This window comes from Bacillus rossius, chromosome 5, assembly GCF_032445375.1.
Source record: "Bacillus rossius redtenbacheri isolate Brsri chromosome 5, Brsri_v3, whole genome shotgun sequence".
In the NCBI taxonomy this organism is placed as follows: domain Eukaryota; kingdom Metazoa; phylum Arthropoda; class Insecta; order Phasmatodea; family Bacillidae; genus Bacillus; species Bacillus rossius.
In genome coordinates this window covers 71,387,352-71,410,872 of record NC_086333.1, presented here as the reverse complement: position 1 = coordinate 71,410,872, position 23,521 = coordinate 71,387,352, and the positions used below count along the sequence as shown (strand labels likewise).

Here is a 23,521-nt window from a genome sequence, read left to right as displayed (position 1 = left end):
GTTGGACAGTACGCGAAAAATACCAGTTTTTAAATATTTTTGACATACATATATGTATCTTTAAGTTCAGTAGTTCAGTTCATCTGCCTGTGTGTTCTAACACTTACGATATTCAGTTAAACATCCATAGTAAAATTACTCTGCCAGTTCAGCACCCCCACCCCCACGAAAGCGAAGTACGGGGCACAAACCCCGTCCGCCCCCTCTAGTTACGTCTCTGAGTATGTATGATATAACGCAAACATTCCACCGAGCGCTGCTGCCGTCATCTGTGATTGCGGCAAGTACTCTTGAGAGCTGAAATATGATACATAAATCCCCGTTGCACTCTTGATGCCATCGGCTTGACCAAATCCTACCGGCTATAAAAGAAGTTTTCACTTCGAAAACAAACATAAGTCGCGCGGGAAGCCGCCTTCGAGCTGTGGTTGGCAGCAGTGCGACCGGGCGGCGGCACACATCCTGTTGACTCCGCTTGAACCCGCCAGGCGCGCCCCGCGCAGCTGTGACTAGCCCGTCTCTACCGCCGCGCCGCGCCGAGTCACGACCTTCGCCTGTCGCGCTGTCAAACTCCTCCCGATAACGGCCGTTCAACACAGCACAGCCACGTCGGCTGGAACTAGTTTCCTACAATGTTTCCTACAATATTTCCTCAAAATGTTTAAAAAATATACCGAAACGACCAGAAAATTAAAAAATAAAAAAATAAAAAAATAGTGTGTGTACGTATGTACGCACGTTAAAAGTTACCCTTACTTGGCGTAAAAATTCAATTTTGCATGCAAATAATTCATAGAAATATAATAATAAAAGTACTGGGGTGATATTAAAATTACGGTTGGTAAAGTACAAATAATTAAAACAACTTAAAAATTCCAAAATTCAACAGTCCATAACACCATAGTCAACAGTCTTGGGAAGTTGTGCCTAATGTCGATAGATGGCAGTTATAGTTAAATGCGATCTAGATAATTGTACTGCAATTTGTTGTGCTCGTCGCGGGGTAAAACCCAGCGTGTAACTTTATGTTGCAGCTATCTGGACTTGAAGAACACCTATTCCTTAGATTGAAGCGTGCATTTACTTTCTCTTTCCAATGCACGACTTCAGCGCTGACCTTGTTTCGGTGTGCTCTGTTTTCAGATGCATGCCATAGAGTGCAATAGGTTCAGACACAACTTTGTAATGTAATCGAATTTTTTTTAATGTAACGGAAAATGTTTATTTAGAAACGTAAAATTTGGATTTAGAATCAAGAGAATTCATTCATTTTCCTAGTCTATTTAATTAAGTATTTCTATTTAGACTTATTTAAAAGACGCCATCTTGGTTTCAACCTTTGACTCGACATTTTGGATTCCGCCAGTTTTAAGTATGTCACGTCCGCCATATTAAAAAACCGAAAATATTTTCCAAAAATCGAAGAATAAAAATTAATTTTTATAAAGAAATTATTTAATTACAATAATAATATTTTAATAAATAACGCACTTATATCATTAACCTCCGAGTTCTCTGTTCAAACTCGGCGAGATCGTTCGATAAAAAATAGGACTAGCAGCAGACTGGCTCCCGCCACTTTGGCCAAGGCATATATTACTTCCGTGAGCATGACAACATGTTAACTATGTTCGATCCACCAACTTGTTTTCGTCTGCTAATGTGCACTGACTGATGCCTTTTTTTTTTTTTTTTGTCGCTAGAGTTTAGTAGTATCAATCACCAGAGAGCAGCTATTTTTGCGTCCGCCATCTTGGCTGTCATATTGAAAATTCGCAATTATTAACTAAATAGTTCGGAAAAATTCCAAAAATAATTTTAAAATGTACTTATCAAGCTACTGATTGAATCGATCGATAACTATCCTTGGTTCATTCCTTGGTCCATCCAAGTACCCAAGTTTCCGTAATGATAGAACAGTATCGGTAGGATGACTTGTTGGTACTCTAGACACCAAGGTCTCCTCGCTGTTCGTGACGAGTCTCGTGACGTCATCGCGTTGTTTCTCATCCTCCCGACCACGTGGTAACCACACGCTGACGACGCGCGTGATTGGACGGACGTGGAATGACGTAAGTACGTCGACGGCCCCCTTCTTACGAGGTTGCGTGGATAGTGCAATAAAAGTAGAGAAACCACGACGATATGTATACTCCATTCAATATGAATGACTCCTGCCCTTTCTTACGGTTTAATTTTTTTTTCCCCGTTAAAGCATAGTGGAATGCCTGACGTTAATAGTGACTGGCTGCTACAAACGTGTTATCAGGCCATATCTTCGCCTGCATGAATTTCAGTATATATGCGCCTTTCGGTGGAAACATTCAATCATTCAAACAATCCAGATCCATACCTAAGAGAACGAGATCTAGCGCCCCATCTGGGTACTGGGCGCATCCTTTCTGGACATCAGTAGTACCACCGCCGGGGCGTTTCTATGTGAGGGATGAAAACCTTTGGCTGACCACCCTCCAGCCCGCACCAACCCCTTGTACAAGCCCTTACACCAGTGCCCCAGTCCGTCTCTCCCCGAGCACAGATCAAATGCAAGTGATCAACTCACACCCACACCAGAAGGAGGTGCACTCCTTCCGATCAAAACCAGGACGTCGTTAGGGCTATGATGAAGAGGCTGAGGCAACCCATCACAGCATCGCCACCACCAGACATACAATTGACTATGTCCCATACCCTAGAGTCACAGTACTGCTACAAACTGATTTCCCTGTGATTTAGTGATGATGATGATGATGATGATGATGATGATTATGAGCACATGTACCGCCACGGTGATAGCCGTGACGTCCCTATGCTTTCCCAAGCAGCATGATTCTGCAGTGGTATACCGTTGCCTTCCGCGGGATGAAAGTGAAAGGGGCATCACAACCGCCCGGTGCTGAACCCAGGGAGGAGGTATGAAAAATCCCCTCCCTGGCCGGGAATCGAACCCGGGGCCACTTGGCCAGACCTCTGGCCAGACACGCCTACCACTGGACCAAGTGGGCAGACTTGTCATTTGGTACTGAATCCATGTTTGGGACTGGCTACAACTGTAACTGTAAATACACACTATTTTAGGTAATAAAGATCGCAGGCCTTCATGGCCCGCGTCTGAAGTTTTACGTGGATGCTACCGTGATAGATGGCATCTGCAGTGTTTCAGCCTTTGACAATCTTATAAGAGGTCTGCCTAGACAAGGGTGAATTAAGAGTTACTGCCAGTTGCACCACAAGAGTTCAGGCCTGATCTCAAGTCATTAACCTGTATAATCATCATTCGATCAAATTTTTGTTTGCAACCATTGAGTAAGATCATTGGGAACTTCCTTGTGAACAGACTCTCAAGTCGGTTCATAATAATGATCTCGGATCGACAGCAGATAAGGACGGCATTTTCATGGACTTTATGCGTGTAAATTTAATCAGCCGTAAATACTGCAGTATTATTAAAAAAAAATCATATATGTGCATATGTATCAAAAAATATACTTACTCTAGTGGTCAACTTCTTCTCAAGCGAAATAGTCATTTTTAAATGTATTGAAGTGCTTATAAACATTATTAGAATATAATGACCTTAAAATAATTTTATTTTCAATTTTTGTTCTTTCAACATATAAATCAATGAGTAAAACCATCGTCAAAATTTAACTTCCTGATTGACTTAAAAACCTTTGATTTAATGAGATTATTTTTCAAAATTTTCTGGGCCTTTTTTTCTCTCTGGAGGATGTTCTAATCCCTCAGATCCCTCCATTCCTTCTACCTTTTGGTAAAGCTACTCTCCAAAATATTAGGGCATCGAAAATGTAAATGGCCCAGGACACCGCCGCTGGTGCGACGATCGCTGTTGCTTCTAGCGCGGTGTCGCCTCTAAGCGCAGTCTTCTCGTCGTCCATAGAACAACTATGAGATTTATCGGTGACCATAACATTATATGGCAGAGAAATGACGATCAAAGTGAAATGAAAGTCTCTTGAATCCTTCCAAGAATTCGTATCGGCTGTTTCATGCCTAAAAATTATTCTGAAAATACGCGTTTCAGCCATTTTCAATCTACAGAAAAAAAACTATTCAAAAACGAAATACGGAAGCAGAACTACTCATCCGCCCTCAGCGTATTCTTAAATGTTTTTTTCGTAAACAGACACCACTCGGATATCTGAGCAGTTTTCAAATGCTCTGCGCACCGCATGTGTATCCTAATCGGGCGGGGCCAGTGGCAGATCGGGGGGGGGGGGGGGGGGGGGGGGGGGGAGGCGCACCAGGATTTTTGAAAACGTATGGCTTTCTTCTTTTTTCCCATTTCCCCCCCCCCCCCCCCGAAAAACCAGTTGTCTGCTACATTAATATTGCCGACAAAATTTGGTTCTGAAACCAATAAAATATTTTAATATAATTAATGAATTTCTTGTAGAATCATAATATCTGGTGGTTGGATGTTATGTGTAGTGTAAGTAGATTAAATACAAATTTAGTAATTTTAAGACAATTTTTTCTCTGGCTATTCTGAAAACCTAGAGTGCCCCCTCCGAGGTGAACCTCTGGATCCGCCACTGGGCGGGGCCCTTAAAGAAGAAAATTTTCAGTGCGAAACGTTGAAAAATTGTAATGGCATTATAAACTGTTGGAAATAATATGGTTGCCTTCGGGTCCTGTCTCTCCCCATTACACTTCAGTCGACATTAGGATCGTTAGAGACCACGAAGAGTGAAGATAATGGAGCGATGGCGTAATGAACGAGTGTCGGAAACCCCACCGTTCTGACCACGCCTTGGCGGGAGGAGAGTCCTGAAAGAGATTAGGAAAGTATCCAGATGGAGCATTAGCAGTCAGAAGTGAAGCCGTCCCCCTATTTTTTTTTCCCCGAATTTTCACATACTAATATGGCTCACTTTTTTAAAAAATATTTTTATCAGCTGTTCTAGCCAGTTTTTGTTTAACGATTTTGATCAACAACTGTAGTTGAGCTGTTCCGAAGAAAGATAGATAAATACATTACCAGTTAATTTGTTCGTTTATATGTAAAAATTGAAATTAATCTTCGTAATGTTGATATCCGTTGAAAAAAAACAGGCTAGACCAAGATATTTTAGGTGCGTTTCTTTTGGTGGATTGGATCGATATGAAGTCAATACAATAGATTGTGACAGAGAGCAAATACTTTATGTGGTTGCCACAATATATAGGCTCATGCGGCCAATGCCTCATATCTGTTAACTTATAAAAAATAAAAACAATGTATTTTAAAGTTTATGAATGTTTTGTTACGAAAAAGCCTCTATTAGTATGGAAAGTAATATCATTATAACCCTATTTAACGAGCACTTCAATAATTAAAAAATTATGAGTATTTCTTGTGAGAGTTGCAACTCTAGAGAAAGCAGCATTTTTCATAAATTACATGTCACCTGAAATTTTATAAACACTTCAATATTTACGCCTGATTAAAACAATAACCGGCATGAAGCCCGTAAAACTTCCTGACGTCACTCGCGCTGTGTCGATAAGAGATCAGTGTCCATTAAGGGGCCCGCCTCGTCAGGGGTGTATGTGTGTTAGTGAGGCGGGATGATAAGTGCGACGCTCGCTGGTGCTTCCAGCGCGGTGTCGCCTCTGGACTAGCGCGCAGTCTTCTCGTCGTCACAGGATAACTGTGAAATTTGAGCGGTGACCGTAACATTATATGGCGGAGAAATGAAGATAAAGGTGTTATGCAAGCCCCTTAAGTGCTTTCAAGAATATGTACTGATTGTTTTATGCCTAAAAATTACTCTGAAAACACGCGTTTTAGGCATTTTAACGCTTCTAAAAATACAGTTTAAAAACTTAATCCGAAATTAAAAGTACTTTTCGGTCCTCAGCGAACTCTTGAATGCTATTCGTAAATAGGCCCCACTCGGATATCTTGAGTAGTTTTGAAATCGCGTTGTTTTTCCTGAAGCTGTGAACACCGTATGTGTGACCAGGTAGGCGGGCCCCTTAACCGCCACGCTTTTCGGCTCATCTCGAAGTTCCCAATGATCTTCGCTCAGCGCTATATGTATGTATGTATGTATGTGTATATATATATAAAAGGCGCAACAGAAAATGCAGTCGAACCATGCTCGAACCAGTTTATGAAAACGAGATCACGAGTGAACTCGTATGAGGCAACTGGCCGTAAGTCGCTCTTGACAAATGATCATACCGCCCGTTACTGTCGTAGGCCAATATCTTTGTGAACTGTTGTGTCTGTGTGGCACCGTCACTATCTATGGCCTCGCTGTCAACAAACCGACAAGACAAAACAAAAACCTGTCCAAGGTGCGATCACAATACTCAGGCCAGACCCTGCCACGCCATAGTTCATTTTTTTTTGTTTGAGATACCTCGAATTTTTTTTATTTGAATCTCATTTGAAATTAAATAATGCACCACAGTGTCTGATGAAATTTTTTAACTTCTTGTTTTTTTGGTGCATTTTAAAAATTTTGAAACATGAATAAATTTAACTAACAATGTTCATTACATAATAAAATAAATGTTCAGTGTATTTTTTAAAGTTATAGAAATAAGGTTTCCTTTTTACTCAAAATTATTTCGCATACGTCACTCATATTTTTTAGTTATTTCACTTTTATAACCTCTTTAAACGCCCATGATTTCTTGGCAAATTCAAAGATTTGTTGTGATGGAAATAGGACGTAATTTCAGTCTTCTCTAAGCACGATTTTGATTGCATCCAACATCAGATCATTTAGAACCCGTCCTATGTGCATGATATTTAATGGATCCTTCAAGTCAAACACGGCTGCTCTAGTTTCGTTTTCGAAGACGGTCATAATTCTCCACTTTGACGCAGCAACTTGGAAAAAGTGTCGGAAGTGAAAGTTTTACACGTGTGACAGAACATACAGTCGGGTAATACTGAGAAAGGCGCCGCAGGTTGTAGTGTCGTAGCAGTCGGCGGGCCTCGTGGTCGGACTGCCAGATCCGGGCATCGAACAGCGGACCACGGGGAGTTCCCGGCGACAGGATTTCCCCCCCCCCCCCCCCAACTAACTGCGTGCGAGATGCAAAAATTAAAGAGCTTGTGAAGTTTAAGGCCCCCGCCAACCTGGGCACACATACGGTGAGCAGAGCTTCAGAAATAACGCGATTTGTAAGCTGCTTAAGATATCCCAGTGGGCACGTTCTTTAAACGATTCATGCAATGGCGTATTTTGATTTAATAAAAATTTCTTGGACATTAACAGTGAAAAAAAACTTCAATGGCATGAGAAAAATTCTAGAACTAAGACAAACGAAAACAAAACCCCACTGAGAAAACGCCTAATCAGCTGATGTTAATCAGATAACACCCAACGATGTACCTGAACAGGTATTTTGGGTAACAGACGGAACACATTCAAACTTAAATATCAGACAGCACAAGAATTTCGTGGCAGGAATTTAGTCATGAAAAAAAAATAACAGTATTCAAACGAGAGAGTTTCAACAACAACAGTAAATGCAGACAGACAAATAAACCTGGTCAACGCAGCAAATATCATTATTTTGTGTAACTCAGAATCGTTTTTAGCGCTATGCCCAAGCCGTATTTTTAAACACTGTTGTACGTGAATTTTTAAAATTTAATTTTAGCTTGTTTAATCTCAAAATACGTACTTAAAATATATTTAGACATATATTTGTACTGTAAATTAATATTAGCGGGAGCAGTATCTTGATTAAAATGGTAGTCAGCAGGCACACTTATCTGGTTGGAAAACTAATTATTTTGATTAACACACTCTTATGGGGGAAAAAAAACGTATTTGAGTAAAGCTCTTTTCCTGGAACGAATTAGAGCGTTACTTCGAGGGACGGGAGTTCCAGTCGGGGCTCGAAACCGCGCTAAAGCCCACCCCACACGATGCCCATTTTCTGCTATAACTTCTGTTATACCCATGGGTATAAAAATTTTCATAAAAATTTGTATAGCAGAACCGCAGAAAGATTTCTTAACTCCATACACACGATACCTAGAATGCTAACAGAAAACCAGCCAACGCAGTTGCCGACCAAAGCAAACATATCAGGGTAGGATAAACCTGTCGTAGTCAACTTATCAAAATACTGAAAAAAAAGTGAAAGTTACACCTGTTTGTGTTAAAAATTATGTAACTTGCGGAAATATTATTTGATATTTTATCTTATATTTTTCATTTGCAAATAAATAACAAAATTGGTTTAGTATTTAAAAACAAATTAAGAGCAATTTTGGAATTACAAATATATTTTTAAGTTGTAGGTTAATTTCAAAATCTAAAAATATATAAATTTAAATGATACAAGGGACATTGGGTTTACTAAATGTAGTTTATGTACGGTTTAAATTCTAATATTAATTTAATTATACAGTTAATCAAGCTAATTTCATTGTAATAGTAAAAAAATGCTACCGATTCATATATGTTATATATAATATTTATTGATTACTTATATATTTAACTACATAATTAGAGGAATTGTAACTAATATTTTTTGTAACCCAGTGAGACAAATAAACACGCACATACCGCGTAATAAATTTAAATCTTAGGTGAAGAAAAACATTTTGCATGTTTTTTTTTTTTACCCTCACAGGTGTGTCGCTATGAAGTATCAGTTTATTCATTATTAATTTATGGACACACGTTTCTTAATAAACGTTGGCGTTTTAATTATAAAATTAACTTTTGGTTTAAATTATTTGTGAACATGTGATTTTACTTTACTTTTTTAAAAGTAAAAATAAATCTAGGTACGTAGCACTATGAATAAAATCAATGGACTGAGATACCTAAATGTAGTTAATAATATTATATCATAAATTAATTCTAATAATTTATATTTGCAGAAAGCACAGTATGTACAATTTAATTATCTGTTATTTAAAAAAAAAAACAAAAAAAAAGGTTGGATTGATGAGGATTCGAACCACATTCAAAATCACCCTCTTACCGCTGCCATCGTGCCCTTCGCCACTACACTACCGCAACTTCTACGAATGTGATAGGAAATAATGGGTAATATAGAATGCAACGTATTTTCATAACGTATTTTAAAATTTCCGATTACTTCTTTCTGTGGCAATTTCAGCTTAACAAATATATTCCATAGTAGTTTTACTATTATAAAGTTTCATTTGGCATACCATTACATTTGTTACGTCCCTTAAGCCTGCCCCACACGACACCCATTTCCTTAGCAGTTTTCATGTAATTTTTATGCTAGCGCGCCTGCTCCCGTGTGGGTAACATTTCAGCATCCTTCCAAGGGGTCTGGCTCTGGGTATAAAAGTTTTCATAACAGAAGTCTTAGCCAAAACCGTAATAGAACGTGTTCTATTTTTCTGCTATACCCACGAGCTGGAGCCGTCAAGATGGCGGACCCACGTGTTGCAATATAACCCCGTATATAGTCTGTATTGTCAACATTAAGGGACGTAACAAATGTAATGGTATGCCAAATGAAACTTTATAATAGTAAAACTACTATGGAATATATTTGTTAAGCTGAAATTGCCACAGAAAGAAGTAATCGGAAATTTTAAAATACGTTATGAAAATACGTTGCATTATATATAACCCATTATCTCCTCTCTCATTCGTAGAAGTTGCGGTAGCGTAGTGGCGAAGGGCACAATGTCAGCGGTAGAAGGGTGATTTTGAATGTGGTTCGAACCCTCTTCAGTCCAATTTTTTTTTTAGTTTTTTTTAAATAACAGATAATTAAATTGTACATACTGTGCTTTCTGCAAATATAAATTATTAGAATTAATTTATGATATAATATTATTAACTACATTTAGGTGTCTCAGTCCATTGATTTTATTCATAGTACTACGTAGTACCTAGATTTATTTTTACTTTTAAAAAAGTAAAGTAAAATCACATGTTCACAAATAATTTAAACCAAAAGTTAATTTTATAATTAAAACGCCAACGTTTATTAAGAAACGAGTGTCCATAAATTAATAATGAATAAACTGATACTTCATAGCGACACATGCAAAATGTTTTTCTTCACCTAAGATTTAAATTTATTACGCGGTATGTGCGTGTTTATTTGTCTCACTGGGTTACAAAAAATATTAGTTACAATTCCTCTAATTATGTAGTTAAATATATAAGTAATCAATAAATCTTATATATAACATATATGAATCGGTAGCATTTTTTTTACTATTACAATGAAATTAGCTTGATTAACTGTATAATTAAATTAATATTAGAATTTAAACCGTACATAAACTACATTTAGTAAACCCAATGTCCCTTGTATCATTTAAATTTATATATTTTTAGATTTTGAAATTAACCTACAACTTAAAAATATATTTGTAATTCCAAAATTGCTCTTAATTTGTTTTTAAATACTAAACAGATTTTGTTATTTATTTGCAAATGAAAAATATAAGATAAAATATCAAATAATATTTCCGCAAGTTACATAATTTTTAACACAAACAGGTGTAACTTTCACTTTTTTTTCAGTATTTTGATAAGTTGACTACGACAGGTTTATCCTCCCCTGATATGTTTGCTTTGGTCGGCAACTGCGTTGGCTGGTTTTCTGTTAGCATTCTAGGTATCGTGTGTATGGAGTTAAGAAATCTTTCTGCGCTTCTGCTATACAAATTTTTATGAAAATTTTTATACCCATGGGTATAACAGAATTTATAGCAGAAAATGGGCATCGTGTGGGGTGGGCTTTAATGTTGACAATACAGACTATATACGGGGTTATATTGCAACACGTGGGTCCGCCATCTTGACGGCTCCAGCTCGTGGGTATAGCAGAAAAATAGAACACGTTCTATTCCGGTTTTGGCTAAGACTTCGGTTATGAAAACTTTTATACCCAGAGCCAGACCCCTTGGAAGGGTGCTGAAATGTTACCCACACGGGAGCAGGCGCGCTAGCATAAAAATTACATGAAAACTGCTAAGGAAATGGGTGTCGTGTGGGGCAGGCTTAAAGAAATGGGTGTCGTGTGGGGCAGGCTTAAAGGCCCTGTCAAACAAATATTTGTCTCCAAGACAATCCTCATCGTAGCAAGATAATCGATTTCACTTCCTCAATTCCCGTCACAATATCGGTACTCGTTCTAAAAGCAACTTGGTTTTGTCGATTCCTTTGCATCACTCCTGAGCATGTTCCAAATCATTCTCTGTAGCTTCAGCGCGTGCTTGAGGAACCAGTAAGGCAACAATTTTTCACATTCAGCTTAGGAAAGTCTGCTTTGAAAAATTAAAAAATAAAAAATAAAACCGTAACTTGAAAAGGGTAATAACTGATCTTTTTTTTTTTTTTTTTTTTTTTTTTAGGAACTTTAGGTGAGTTTATGGTTGGCGTATAAACTTTGTGCGATAAGTTCATTAGCTTAATACGTAGGGTTAAATAATTAAATGTTTAGTTTTTAAAGTAATAGTGTGTAGTTTATACATGCTTTATTATTTTTAATTATAGTTCTTGTTTTTGTTGATCTCTTTTTTAATGTTATATTTGTATTGTGTCCTTTTTCTCTGTAAGAAAAGACACTACCATTGGGAGCACATATTGGAAAAAAATAATTATACTGTTTTTGCTCGTAGTTTAAGTGGAAGTTTTTTTTTTAAGTGATCACTTCTCTGTTTTGCTATTTAATGTTTATTTTTATTCGTAGATGTATTTTTTTTAATTATTATTGATCTGAGGTTAAGTGTAAAACAAGGCGGTGTCCATGCCTAAACTTCACCTCACGTAAAAATAGTATGAAAAATAATAAATATTTGACAATAGATGATTACTTCAAATATTTTTTTAAAATAATGTCACCATATTAATGTTTATTTTTGGTTTTAGCTATCTTAAACTTTCCAATTTTAATCTTATTTCAAAAATGAATAACGCATCAGTGATGAGTGGATTTTTTTTATGTTGTTAAGCTTTTTGCGCATTTATCAATATTTTAAACATAAATAAATTTAACTCACATTAATATTCGTTACACAATATGTACAAATAAAAATTCAGTGATTTTTGAGAGATAAAAAAAATTATTTACTTAAAACACATAAAATTATTTCGCATACGGCATTCATATCATCATTATAGTTATTTCACTTTTATAGCCCGCGTGTTCTTCACCATTTTAAAGATTCGTTGTGACGGACAATTATGTCATTTCTGTTGTCGGTAGGCGCGATTATAAAAGCTGATAACATACAGGGCCGGCGCGTCCATATAGGCGAACTAGGCAACCGCCAAGGGCGCCAAGTAGCTGGGGGCGGCGCAGCACGACACATAACAGCTGATATAATATGTTTAACGATTATTGAAACTAAATGAAAATTGATTTTTGACAGTTTGGAATGTTTATATTGATATAAGTAATTATTTAAACTCCACGGTGACCTGTTTATGATTTGTAATAAGTAAAAAAGTAAAAAAAAAAAAGCCTGCTTACAATTGATTGTTGACAAAATCTTAGGCTTACTTGATGTATTTTGAGGCAAGGAAAATTTTTTTTGGGTGTCCGGCCGGGGGGGGGGGGGGGGGGTGCATTAATGTTTTTTGCCTATGGCGCCTATTTACCTTGCACCGGCCCTGATTACATACTACCTATATATTTTAGAACCCGTCCTAAATGCAAAATATTTTATGAAAACTCAAATAATCCAACTTGTCAAACAAACATGACTGCACTAGTAACGTTCTGCACTAGTAACGTTTTCGGTGACTGAATAACCAAAGTTGGCTCATTTAAACCACGGTTTAAATCAAGTAGTTAAAAAAAGGTGTTTTAATGTATTTTTAAATAGAATATATTTATTTTAATTAAAGGTTTAATTCCACTCCAATAATAGTTTGCTCATTAATGTTTCCTGTGATACAGGAACAAATAATATTATACTAATCAAGATCTTATCATTTAAATTATCTGAATAAGTTGTAAATTATACTCGGCTAAATACTCCTCTAAAATTAAATTAATTAGTAAATTTTAGTCGAAAGTGTATATATATATATAATATGTGTATTATTAATTCAATTTCGTGGGAAATCCCTGACTGTACTGTAAATCCCTTTTCTGAGGGGAACACCCATTCTATGGAGAATCCTCCTCCTGTGAGTGAATATCCTTTCCGTGGTTAAGTCCCATTCAGATGTACAGATTTGCTAGACTTCCATTCTTTGATGTTATAACTTTTCTGGTTCAACATGAGTGGCAGAAAGCGGGATGTTGTATGGCTTTCATTTTAAAATGCTGAGAACCAAAATAACTAATGTAATAAAAAACCTGGTTTAAACAAAAAGTTGTGTTTTTTTTTTTCCCCAACCCTGTTCATAACCCGCCAACTTTTTTCGACACAACTTATAGGAAGATGTTGGAAACTCAATATTTGAGAAGTGTGACAGTCCCTTAAGCCTTTGAATATATATACTGTATAGAAGTCGCCAGCCCAGGTTAAAATTTCTAATACGGTTTTGAGGTAGTTGGTTAATTCACCGCCGCAATCGCCACCATCTCTAGGGCATCGACTTGTGGTGGTCCCTAGCGGACAAGTCACGAACTCTTCAAACACCCCTTCCCCCTCCAGTTGAACGACGTTGAGCTGCAGTGAATGATGGATGAGGGGAGCGGGGAATGACAGCGGGCGACAGCGCTGCGCTCTAACGTGTAAATAACAACTAAGACGATACAGGGCGTTACGGCAGCGCACTGCAGCGGTGAAGTTCCCAAGCTGCTCATCATAAGCTTCTGAAAAACGTAGAGTAAATCCTATTCACTCGCGACTTCTATCAAAGCTTAAGCTAAGTGCAATTCGAAAAGAAAAATGTAAGGGGAGGGGGAGATGAGTTTGATTCCCTGTGGTGGCAGTTTCAGCTGTGCTTCCTGAGGGGTTTACACACTGCGCAACACGTAAATACGCAACGCAAGTAATGCTCAACTTTCAACTTCTTGCATTTCGGCTTGCGTTTCCACCTTCCATGTTATTTGAAATATTGTGTTCCGAAAACGTTTGAAGAGAGAGACGTTATGGGCATAAAAGGCAAAGATGGTTTTTATGTTATAATCATCACGTTTACCCACGTTAAATCGTTAAACTTTCACAAAGTGAAATAAATTAACTCTTTTAAATCAAAATAATGAGAATTTCATTTCTTTTTTATAAATGTGATTTTAAAAAATAATCATGGGGGAAAGAACTTCGTTTTCAATTGTTTTACAAATTCTAGTTGTAGAGTTGGTCAAGTCTTGCGACTTCGGTGCTTTAGAAAATACCGTTATTTTCTTGCATTGGTTTCATTGAGTTGTTGCGTCTTTGCGTTCCTTACGCAGTTCACAAACCAGGGCCTTATGGCAGTTCCGTCAAGTTGCAGAAACTCTTCCGGCTTCGCGATACGAGGGCAGGTTTCTTGCGAGCAGAGACTGCCGACGTTAATTCGCTACGTTTACAGGCCGTCGTTAAGATAGCCCAGCTTACTTCACATCAGCGCGACATTTATACGGGCCATTAAAAAGAAATTTAAAACCGCTTGTACGTAATATTTGTTGACCAGCAAGAACTGCCATTAGCGCCGTCGTCACCCTATACCTGGGGCACTAAACGGTGCGCAGAGCTCCGTAAGAAACCCCACGCGACACAAAAATTTGTTTACGAATAGCATTCAAACAGCCAGCTTTCCCGCAAATGACTGCGTTGTTAAGTGTTTGAAATTCACTTTTTCCTCCTACGAAACTACACAAGAGCTATTCAGGATAACTATTAAGTTTCGCCTAAATGATCTTTTAAAAGCGCACATTAAAATATGCAAGCCATTTTTGTTGACCTTGGCAAGATTCCTTACAGAATCGCTGATACAGCCTTTAAGCTGGGTGCACAATTGAAAAGGGGAAAAAAACACAGTATGTCATGCACACAAGATTTGATCATAATGATTTCCAACCTACTGATTCACAATAGCGCGTAGGATGGTTGAGCGCATGGGAGACAGATCGTTTACATAGAAAGGAAAAAAGAAAAGATACGATTTATGTGAGGTTCGTAATGGATAGCCCAATTAAGTTTTATTACAGTTTTATTAATTACTACTATTTACATTAATAACAAATAATTGTACTTATAAATGTCCGATCACAAATCACTGGCACTTAAAAATATTTATTCTGAAGTCACTTAATGTCTGTCAAGTTCCGCAGTTCGCACTCCTCACTGTAGCTTGGCTCAACAGTGCGATTATAAAATGCAGTAGAGAATGCATTAAAAACAGCATAGAAGAGAAAAAGAAAATTCTATCTCAGACTAAGCTTTTTTATTCTGATTTCTGTAATCCTTCAACCCAATGTCATACAAAATACCATTAGCCTGAACTTTATTAATTCAAGTTCTTCTCTGAACTCGTCCATTCTTAAATTGACCAATGTGCAATAATAACAGTGAACATAAACACAATCATATCAGTTTATATCCAACAAACGAAGGCACATTGCAAATGTTAAAGTGTAACCACACGTTAAACGAAATCGTGTTAAGGTTATGGTACTGTGACCCTATGTTATTAAATCTGTCTTGCTGGAACGCTGTACTACGGCCAATGTTTTAGGCCTGGTTTACAGTCTACGAAAAAAAAAAAAAAAAAAAAAAAAAGTTAAAAAAAATACGAAGGTTTTAAAACATCCATTTATAAAGTTCGCAAGACCTAAAAAAGCAACCGCAAGCATGCCAACTTTAGTCATGTACACAAAAGACCATGATTTTACTTTTCTATCACGCGTATAACGTCTTCATTAATTAAATTATCACACAGTGAAATCAAATAACTTTTTTACATCAAACTAGAATATGACACTTCACGTGAAAAAAAATATCAGAAAAATCTTTATGACGGAATTTGTTTTCTACAGTTTTAAAATTTCGAGTTATTATATTGGTGATGGCTGCACTTACGTGATCTATAAACGACCGTAAAATTCTTAAGTTTTTTTAAATCCAGATCCGAACTATAGTAGGTTTCACACTTAGATTGCAGTGCTAAATAAATGGCGACCCCTGTTGCCAGATTGATACTCCCCGGCTTCTTAACATTAAAAATAGTATTTCTAATACCATCTACATTATAGTAAATTTAAATCTTTTTTTTTTAATTGTATTACATGTTGATTTTTCGAAGACCATAAATTAGTGTACTGAAAATTACTACAGTTGTCTCCTGAATGAAAATAAAAATAATTTAATGTTAAACTCCAATTATTTTTTCACAGGAGAAACTTTTTTCAGTAGTTAGTCACCATTAATAACAAGGCATTGCTCAAATGAGCAAAAAAATTAATATTTAATGGCATAGTAAGTTGTTTTGTTCTTATAATGGTTCCTTCGATGGAAAACATTTGTTTCAAGACGTTATTTAGGACATACGCAATGGCCAATGGCTTATGTCAAAAATAACATATGGATTCAATACAGTAGTTGTAAAACAGTTGTAACTAAGATGGCGTCTTTCGATCCAAAATGTTGAGAAATAAAAATTCAATTATCATATGATGCGTTTGATGAAATACAAAAAAAAAAAAAACGTATTTCGAAACTTCTCATTTAAAATTTTACTTTACAAAATACAGTGTTTAAGATACATAAAAAAAAAATCCTTACGTTATAAAGTTGAGTCTAAAACTTTAGTGCTCTATGGTGTATTATCTGGCAACATATCACGCTGAAACAAGGACAGCGCTAATGGCTGAAATCGTGTATTGAAACGAGACAGTAAATACAAATTTAAATGCACACTACAAACTTAAGGGTGATACGCGGTATGGTAGTGGCGGCCCTAGACTTCGCGGGCTGAAAATATTTTGGAGAGGACCCAGGGTGTGGTGGGTGTGGAATAGCCACCAGAAAAAAGTTAGTGGTTCCATGGGAAATTAGAATATACTCTTAAAAAAAACGATGATTTTGCCAATTTATCTTAACAAATAGAGATATGTCCTTATATCTTTATATACTTGGGCTAGTTTTGTAAATGCTAAAAATTAAATTCCGGTTTGAAAGTTTTTTAATACACAAAAATAAATCGAAAGGATATTGACCAGCGCTAATAATGTTATGCTTCCTTTTCCCATAAATGTCCATCCCAACAAACAGAAAACGAGACAAGCGAGTTTCCCGGCTTGCCCGAGCCTGGAGAAGAACCGTTGTGTGGAACGAGGTCACGACGGGTTTTGCGAAGATGGCACCCACAAAGAAGTAGTCGCGCGCAGAGACGCGACGCCGAACAGGCTCGAGCCAACACAGCGCGAATAGCCGCTGAAGGGAGGGGAAAAGCGGGTAGAAAAACCTACCACGTGACTAAATTTAGAGCCCGTGCGTCTCTCGGCAAGATGGCGGCTGGGCAGGGATAAAGAGTGCGGTAGGCCAGGCGGTCCCCTTACCCAACTCAGCTGCCTTGTGTAGCGACTCCTAACTCTTCCCCGAAAAACTACTACACTCCGCGCACGACTGCAATGCACTAAGCACGCCACCACGCCACCACACGAGTGGCCGGTTCGGTCTCAAGACTAGTGCGCCTGCGCGGTCGGAATCAACCGCCGCTGTGGAGGGGGAAATGGGACAAGCCGTGACGTCAGCGCACGCGTCCTTTCGCCTTGTGAGGGGGGGGGGGGGGGACAATCTCCCGCGCAGGGGGGACGCCAGACGCCAGAGAGCCAAAGCATGTAATCTCTTCCGGCCACAATAACGCCAAGGCCAAACATACGTTAATATTCAGCTCTTTTTTTTTTTTTAGTTCCTGAATTTTTCTTTCACTGTGCACAACAATTGTCATTACTGAACATTGTTTTGCGAGAAGTGGTAATAAAAAAAAGGGAGAATAAATTATGTTTCTTAATTTCACTTAAAAAAACAAAAAAACATGTGCACGTCTTTCAGTACTCGCCAGAGATCTGTCCTCATGTTGCAAATAAACTTGGAATACGAACCATCGCGCATGAAATTGAACGTAGAACTCTTAAAAATAATGTCGAGCGTGATAAATACACGCAAGTTGTGTTTTCAACTACATTTCTTGACGCGCCCGCCGCTTGAACTCGCTGTTGGCAGCAGCTACGTTGACTATCAAATCATTTGATTATCAGACCGAAGTTTTAAACTTTATAATGAAACATCTCCGATAAAAGCGAAAAAAATACTTGCAAAAAAATTGGTTGTCTGTAAAGTCGGTTTACGGACGATAGTTTAACGTGACAACGTCGTTACAAAACATTGATGAAATGATTGCATACTATTATGAATAAAATTGAATAATTTTTTATTGAATTATCACTATTGTGTATGGATACAAAGGAGTGAAATGAAATCTACATTTTAATTGATAAATTTACTTTTATTTGCACTCATTAAATATGTTTATTACTTTAACGAAGAGATTATTTTAACCATAACTTTTATACATGTTTGCTATTTAACTTCTTCCAATCTGTGTTATTCTGTTAAGGATAGGATGATGATAGGAAAAGTAGGAAACGAATGGGAGTGTTTCAAGTTTAATGTGCCTCGAAAAAGTCAAATCGATGGTTGTTCCAATCGAGTGGAAGAGAGATAGATGCGGCACAAGCGTACAATGAGCGTAACGGGACACAGCGTAACGGGACATTTTTTCGTGCATGCAGCCGGCATTCATCGATTTATTAGACGTTGTCACGTCAAAAATACCAAACCCTGGCTTTGAACCTGACTTTTGACCAGGAATATAGTTAAAATATTGCCCATTTTGTTAAAATTCACTAAACAGTTAATACTATAAAATTTCCTTTTGGCTTTGTGAACTTTGGTTCGCGCCATCCACCACAGTTGGCAGCACCATGTTTACACATATCCGTTCCATGTGATTTCCGTTCCATACACGCAACTACGCCTACCAAATGGCGTTTACCGAGAGCTAAGATGTTACACATAAAAACAATAATAAACACATAGTTTTTGAAAGTTTCCGTCGGGCAAAACATTTAGTTGCAAAATTTTCCAGCGGTTACTTCCAAGCAGTAACAATATTTTACTGTTCCGAAAGACGAGACATGTTCAAGTTTTCACCGTCAGAAAACAATGGTAAAAAAAATATGTTCCGAAAAGCCTCAGTGCCCACAGTATCGATTTATTGGGCAGCTACAACGACCCACACAGTACTTCTAGACATGCAATTCCTATGTAATACTGGTGGATATCCACACGCACTAATAGGAGGTAAAGGTCCAGTGGACCAGGCACTCCAAAGCAAACTGCAAAGGGTATCTGGAAAGCACTCAACAGAGTGCACTTTCGGAGGCTCAAGCAAACAAGTAAAAATAAAAAATAATAAAAAACAAGCACTAGTATAGTCTGTTGTCATGTAACTTGCTCAAATTTGACCGTTCTCAAAAGAAGTAACAATGGTCTTCGTAACCTTCATCCACGGGTTTTTTTTGTCAAAAATGTTTGAAAACAACTTAATGTGGTTATTGCGGAAGAGGGGATAGGTGGATATAACTCCTCCCCCCTCCAAGTTATGAAAAAAAAATGCGAGATATCGTTGAAGGCAGTGTTATTTTGGTATATACAAAGTTAGCTATTTCAACACCTAGAATTACAAATTTCAAAGGCGCTGATGCCTTTTTGAGAATGATAATGTAACTAACTGTCCAATCCCTTTCGTTGACGTTAAGTTTTTTTTAATACAAAAATTGTTAATTAATTATGGTTTTCAAATCTCCTCCCGGAACAAATTCCTGTCTCCGCCAGATAAGTGATACTTTGCATGTGACAGTAGGGACACAAGTTACGTGACACAGGCTGTACCTACATACTCCGCTATCAACGCACCGCCGAATAAATTTAAACTAATGGATCTCTTTGGTTCCACTGGCCGGATAGTTGGGTCTCCACTTAGCCAAGTTTCCCAACCACCGCTTCGCTGGAAGAGATAAATGATTACTTCGCTCAGAGGAAAGTTGTCTTAAGAGGTAATTCGTCGTTTGACACCTGCCATCCCCGGCAGAGCAATGAAACGCGCGAGACGTGGCCGTAGCGAGTTCCAAACAGAGCGCGCCTAGCCAAAGAACAAGGAGGTTTGAAAACTGGAGAAACTTTTAATTGCCGAGACTGATATCTAGTTTTTGAAGTAGTTTTGGGCCCATCCGCTAGATAGTATCTTTCATAATACATTACTAACATACCTACATCGATTGTGAGAAGAAATGCACAAGCTGTTATCACTATTATCAGGCAAACAAACTAGTGTAAATAAATACACTAAAATTTGGAAGCCACATATTATATAGTGCGGCTAATTTATATAAAATTAACAGACGCCATATTTGATTTAATTTTTTTACGTGACTGCGTCTAATAAATCTATGAACGCCGGCTGCACGCACAAAAAGTGTCCCGTAACCAGAGCTGGGCAAAATACTTTGAAAATGTATTTGAAATACAAATTACAAAATACCTGTGAACATTTATTTAAAATACATTTACAAAATACTCAAAATAAAATGTAGTTTAGATACAAAATACAAAATAGTATTTTAAAATACAGATGAAATTACAAAATACATGCAACATTTTTGTGAGCAATGAAGGACGAATTCCCTTTAAGACAAACCAGTCTCTCAAACATGTATAAAAGTTATAGTTAAAATAATCTGTTCGTTAAAGTAATAAACATATTTGAATTAATGAGTGCAAATAAAAGTAAATTTATCAATTAAATTGTAGATTTCAATTCACTCCTTCTTTGTATCCATACAAAATAGTGATAATTCAATAAAAATGATTCAATTTCATTCATAAAAGTATGCAATCATTTCATCAATGTTTTGTTATGACGTTACGTTAAACTATCGTCCATAAATCGACTTTACAGAACAATTTTTTTCAACGCATTTTGTTATGTAATTAAATATTAATATTGTTTGCTCTTTTAAGTATTGCACATAATTTTGTAGAATGCCTTGTTATTAATAGTGAATAAATTAATAATTAATGTTTAGCAATGAATTATTTTTTCAGAATCACCAACATGGTGAGAATACTGTTAATAGACACTAATTTATGGTCTAAAGATACACAGAGAATATATTAAAACTTATTATAGTTAAAGATTGTGTACAAAACAAATGTGAGCGAGTTTTCAATACTCGCAAGTGATGTGTAAACATCTAACATCGGTAACGAAAAAAACCTCATGGTTCTCATGTGGTTCACGTTGCAAATAAACTTATAATAGAAAACTTTTGTCACGAAATTTGAAGTTAAATTCTTTAAAATAATGCTGAGCGTGATAAATCAACTGATAAATAAGATAGTCACTTTACATACAAAATTTCTGGATGCGACTCACATACATTTTTTTGGTAACATCCGCTATAATTCGCTTCCAGAATCGTAAACTTTTCTTGCCACCATAAAACGCAGATAGCAGAGCAGCATTAAACAACCCAGAAATTTGAAACTATTAGAAACGGCTCCTATAAAACTGGACATAACTTTCCATGATAAATTTTATTAAAATGCTGATATAGTTAATATTCACTAAAAATTTAATACTGTTACGATTTATTAAATGAAATCGTCGTGTGGGAAACTACTGGGTTCGTAAATGGATAGTCCAATTAAAGATTTTACTACATAATTTTATTAATTGCCAATATTCACATCACTAACAAATAATCTTCTAAAATTTCCAAATAATTAATTACGCTTACAAATGTTGCTTTCCCAGTCACTCGTTTTTACAATTCACACACCTCGCTGGGCCGCACCTCTGGCGCAACTCTCGCCGCAGCACCCCTCGTGGACCTCCGTCGCGTGACTCCGTCGCCGCACTCCGCCGCCGCCGTCGCACTACCCTTCGCCGAGGATCCGCTCGACGCTTCGCTCGGAACTCTCTCGCCCCGAAACTCCGCCGCGCCCGCGACACTATCGCACTGGAACTGAACTCTCTGCCCTGGAACCTTCGACCAGGGACTTCGCCGCTCCGCCGCACATGCGGCACTCTCGGCTGGAAACTCCGCCGCGGGAAAACTCCCGACTCAACTGCCTGCTCGGAGGCCGGCGTCCTGGGCTTATATAGGTCCAGGCGCCCTTCTAGAATTCACGAGCGCGGCTGGGGCCAGTCGCGTCATTCCGCGCCGACCCGACGGCAGAATTCTCTCGAAACACGCGTCGGCGGCTCGCGTAACTCCGCAGCTGTCAGGTGTCAGTTACGTCGCTGAAATAAAGCGTCGCGCGGGGAGCCGGGGGGGGGGGGGGGGAGGAAGGATAGAGGAAGCGACGATCCTTGTAATCTACCAGGCGCGCGCGGCACGTCTCACATTGCGGAGGCCACGTGACGTCAGTGGCCGTGCTGGGCTGCCAGCCAGCTCCGAACCTGCACACGCCGTGGCCCTGCTTATTTTCGTAACAATACTATAAAGTTTCCGCACCATTATACTTCTTTATCATTACAAAAATATTAAACTTAAACATTTCGAAACACATATTAAAGCACTAAGTATATGTTTGTATATTTGTTTTTGCTTCAACGACTGAAATCAGTCTGTAAATACATCCTACAAACAAACATTACCCTTTTTGAGCTGATTCAATATTATTTTTAAATTATTAAAGAAGTTAAAATAATTCCAGTGGCAAGATTTGAACAGGTTACCAAGCGCGCGCTCTCCCGCTGACTACTAACGCTGTTGGGAACTTAAAGGAGAAAAATTATTATAAAGTTTGTAATGACAATTCTCGTGGGTATTTTAAAACTTGAGATTACTTTTTACTATAACTATTTTAGTTTCGCAAATTATTCCATGGTATTTTCACTATCATAAAGTTTTATTTGACACACCAATAAGATTGGATTGTCCCCTAATGTTTACGAAAGTAACTACATACGGGTCTATGTTGCTACACGTGGTTCTGCCATCTTTGTTACACATTTACGTTCTTCAACTTCCGTTCCATTTTCACGAAATTACTCCTACCAATTGCCGAATACCGAGAGCTAAGATGTTTACACAAGTTTTTAATGTTAACAAACTGGGAAGTTACAATATGGGCAAAAGTGGTCGCCATTTCAACTGTACTGCAATCTAAGCGTGTCAACAGCAGTACTTCTTGTGTGCGTGCGCGTGCGTGTGTTTATGCGTGCGTGTTTGTTTATGTGCACACACACACACACACACATTGGTGTTTCAAATGTATCAGAGCCCGTCTACAATAGTCCGAACCTGTACGTGGTCCGTGTCCTTATCCGAATGTGAGTGACGTCACATTGTCTCACCGAAAACTGCCCTGTCCACAATTGCGATGTCCGATGTCCGAATGTATTGATTTCTTATGTTGTCACTAGAGCGCAGTAAATGAGCCAAACCAAAGGTTTTTGTTTATTGTTTTGATGCTTTGTAGTTTGAGATTGAACTTATGAAAGTTATGTAAGTTATAACATAAGTGACTTACAACACCTTCCATTTCCTTCAATAACAAAAACAAACACCACGTTTTCAAACGGGA

At 37.7% G+C, this 23,521-nt stretch overlaps 1 protein-coding gene across 4 annotated transcripts in view; it reads right to left on the bottom strand.

Moving 5' to 3' along the window:
* LOC134531996 (ATP-binding cassette subfamily C member 4-like) overlaps positions 1-23,521 on the bottom strand; it is a 125,250-nt gene that overhangs the window by 81,275 nt on the left and 20,454 nt on the right. For 2 of the 4 annotated variants that reach the window (XM_063368110.1, XM_063368112.1), the window contains exon 1: positions 17,422-17,538. The exons of 1 other annotated variant lie outside the window; for it this stretch is intronic. The gene's annotated coding sequence lies outside the window, so the exon portion shown is untranslated. Of the gene's footprint in view, positions 1-17,331; positions 17,539-23,521 lie in introns of those variants that run through there. One more of the 4 variants, XM_063368108.1, reaches the window with a different exon arrangement.